This window comes from Stylophora pistillata, chromosome 8 (genome assembly GCF_964205215.1).
Source record: "Stylophora pistillata chromosome 8, jaStyPist1.2, whole genome shotgun sequence".
NCBI classification, from domain to species: Eukaryota; Metazoa; Cnidaria; class Anthozoa; order Scleractinia; family Pocilloporidae; genus Stylophora; species Stylophora pistillata.
Window position 1 is genome coordinate 19,661,918 of NC_142526.1, and position 4,156 is coordinate 19,666,073.

Below are 4,156 nucleotides of genomic sequence, written 5' to 3' on the forward strand. Positions count from 1 at the left end.
ACAAGGATACAGCAGCTCGATCGGTCTCAGTAACGTTCCAATATTACTCCGTAAATTCCTCAGTTTGAGTGTCCTGTTTCGTTCCGGAAACACATTTATCCTCTTCACCTGGTAATACCTTAAAAAACAACCATCAATTCCCCCTATAAAATGTTCACTGTCTCTTTCTGGTTTAGATCTTTCCGAAGGCGACTTTCTGGTTCAAGGGTGAAATTATCAGCTCTAAAAGTATTTTCAAGCCATTTTGTGGAAAAAATAAAAAATGTTCTGAGGGGATCGAATTGCATAAAAAGAGAAAGATTGCATGAGTGCTGTCTTTAAAAACAAGTAATAGTGAGATTTAGCAAGAGGACGGGAACGTGATCAATATTTATTAGACTTGATATCTTGATGAAGCGGATTAGACTTGATGAAGCGGATCTCGATGCGTGTACGCAAATCGTACGTATATTGGAATCTTGTTTTACGTGTATGCAAATCTTGATATGTGTAATCTAATCTTGACATAGACATATAAAACTTGATGTAAATAAATACATCTTGCTACATATTGTCCCTTTTGGACAAGTATAGAAAACAAAGCTTGAGAAGTCTGAGAACGTAGTGGTGTTGAACTTTTCCCTAGGAATTTGCCAAATAAACAAGAATCAAAAGCGCAGTTGCCGTTCGAAACGGATCAGGGTTCACTGTCCTCCAACAGAAATAGATAATATTTCTCTCTCAAAGAGATCCTGACATTCCCATCTGATAACTTTTGCTACGACCAAATACTTTTTGAATCCTGCTTTGAATATCCTTCGTCCTAAGGTAGCAGAAAAAGATCAAATCATCGTACGACTTGGAAGATACCTTTACCTCAAGCAATTTGAGTATATCAACAAAGTTGAAATGGTAAATTGGCCACCGTTACGATTATAAAAGCTGACGTTTCGAGCGTTAGCTCTTCGTCGGAGCGAATAGAGGAATTGTGGGCTGTGTGTGTTTTTAAAGGCAGAAAAAGGAGCTACGTGATTGGTGGGAGCATGGCAACGAGAAAAACACGAATAAACTAGTGGAATGAAAAGCGTTCGTTGATACCTGTGGGATTTAGACTGCCGGTTTGAAAGATGAGCTTTGGTTCAAGAGTTTTCCGGCTTTCCGTGCTACCTAAGTGTAAGGAAAGACCGCAGATTGCCATGTGTTGCTTTACCTCAAACAACCGACAAAATTTAGGAAAACCTGGACATAGCACTCACATTTAATTAACTTGCTCTCTCTGGGACTCAATTAAGATTTTTCGAAAACAAGTCCTTCTAAGTAGAAAAGCTCCCTTTTAGTTAAACAAACATTGTTCTGTAGTTCATAATCAGTCTGTAATGTTAAATGGCCGCCGTATAAAGTTTCTAAACTGACATTTCGAGCGTTAGATCTTTAAATTTGTCAGAGCGAATGACAAAGGGCTACCGGTGATTTACTTTTACCTCATTTGGAGTAAATACATAGTTGCATTTACTAAATTTCTTTTAATATTCCATTCGGTTCGAAATTCCAAAATTCGATGTTTATTCAAAGATCAGAAGTCCTTCATTTTCCATAGCTGAATAAATGGAAAGAATATAAATAATGTATAAAAGAGCTGAAAGTTTTAGGGAGCACTTGTTTTAGCTTTTCTTGATGATCTTAAAATGGGATTTCATATCCCCATCCTCATTCCTCAGATCTGTTAGTCTGTTCAACAATTGACCTTCAGTGTGTACGGCCAGAATTTATGCTGGTTTCGGTTTTCAATCATCGAAATTCTATTTCTACCACAGTCATGACAATCGAGTGCGAGCCGGAAAAATACAAAATTTATTGACATTCCAATATAAAATAATGATGTTATTCGATCTCAACTAAAATCGGCCGCGGCTGTAAGAAGCTCTTAGTAAGAGACATTGCAAATCACTCATGCTTTTGACTGAGTTGATCTTTTTTGTTTCTTTTCTTCTCAGTTTTGCTTTTTTAAACTGTCTTTCCCTGTCTCTTTTGTTTTTTTTTTTTTGTGTTTTCTATTTCTCGAGAAATAAAAAACAAATTAAGTCATAAAAAATAAAATGGAGGGGTGGGGGGACAACTGCCATCTACGCATAATTTGAAATTCGGAGAAAGCAAAGAGCGATATAATTTTTGATTTAATTTTCGAAAAAGATTAATCAAAAGGTGCTTTAGGAAAAATTAAAACGAATTATGAAATTTTGCAATTGTCGACAAATTCTCGATTTTTATGGTCAGTTGCTCTTAAGGTGCCCCTTAAGTCGAAAGGCAATTTCTCCAAACAGGTGTTCTCGTGACAGAGGAAATAAACAGACATTGACAGTTCCTGCATGGAGCCTAATAAAATGAAACACAAACAACGATAAAACTTATCTCGCCCTGTACAAATAGCAAAATAGACAGTTTCCTTTGCTCCTTATGTGAAATGATTCTTAGCGTTCAAAACTAAAAGGTTTACATCAAAATCCACTTAGCTGCCAACCGGAATTCTAACACATAAATCCTAATAATCATAAAACGAGAAAACGATTGGCTTTAACAAAAACGTTCACTAAAAAATAGTTTAATATTAGCATAATAGTTTCCACATGCCTCGTCACTGTTAATTGAGGTTTTATCTTTCTTTTTCAATCCCGTACATCAATCGAATTTGTTTCTGGTGTAGGTTTTTTAAGTGAAGTCGATTGTCTACATCAGTTTGTTATGTTGGGTTACGATGGTTCAAACGTGTCGAATAGAAGAAGAAGAAAGTTTATTAATTTATACCGCTCAAGGTAGCCCCTTCAGACGCAAAAAGCTGTCTGTTATCAATGGGAGCCCTGAGCAACAACGCACAAAAACCCCACTAAACATATAAACATTACACTAGTACAGGTAATAATATAAATAGAAAACTATTTACAAGTAAAAGATTAATTGCTCGCTTGCTGCGCACGGTTCTAGCCACTATCCTTGCAGCCCGGTTTTGGAGGGCTTCAAGGTCTTGTTTGCGACCTTCCCCGCAATAGCCCCACACACTTACACAGTATTCTAAAATTGGCCTAATTAGACTACAATACACTACATTTGCACTCTCTCTAGTAAGGCTTCTACGAAGCCTGCTAAGCATTCCTACGCGTTTTCCCGCCTTCGAAATTAGGTGCTTTATTTGCTCGTTCCAGCTAAGGCGGTCATCAAAAACTATACCTAGATAAGTGAAGTGAAAAACCCGCTTAATTACATTGTTATTTAAAGTAATAGAAAAAGAGTTAACAGCAGATAATCTAGGGGCGGTTCCGAAAAGCATAGCTTCAGTTTTTGTTACATTAACAGACTATTAAAAGAAAGCCACTGATCAATTTTAGAGAGTTCAGCACTCAGCTTGTCTTGAATGACAGAGGCTTGAGAGGATGAACAGTATAAAACAGTGTCATCAGCGTACATCAGAATATTGCAACCAACATGACTGTGAATCTTTCTTCGAAAGCTGATCTAGTCTAAGTTAACTTTACTGTTATCTTAGACTAGACGAGAAATTCAGTAAAGTGGTTAAGAGAATTTACTATCACTTTAACATGATAGCTATATTTTCCGTTCCTCTTTTAAATATCGTTATCTTCTACACCACCATTATTGTGACGCTAAAACGAAGAAAAGCACCTGGGCTCACGCCTGAAAATTCGTCCAACAATAGCGAGGGATTCCGACGCAGAGAAATTCTTCGCCTTGGGTCCATTGGAGTTACCACTTTTGTACTCTGCTGGTCTCTGTACTACGCCAGACTGAGTATGTTCGCTTTTGGGCATGACCTCTCATGTGATTGGCTGTACGTTCGCCTTCTTTTAGCTCACATGCGGAACAGCGCGCTAAATCCATGTTTGTACGCTATATTTAGTGAGAATTACCGCAGAGGGTTTAAAAAGATCCCAGCTCGAGCTAAATTCTGTGGAAGACGTTTTCAAAGAGCAGATTCGCTAAGATCTGTGAGGTAGCATAGGGCTTGGGACAGTAATGAAAGTATTAGCATAAGAATCGAGCCGGAATTGAATTCGTCCATACGTACTTAAGTAAAAGCAACTGTGAAAGTTTGATTGACTTTCAATCATAGAAGTGACATTTCTTTATTTCTTTGGAACAATTACTAATTCAAATTTTTAAAGGT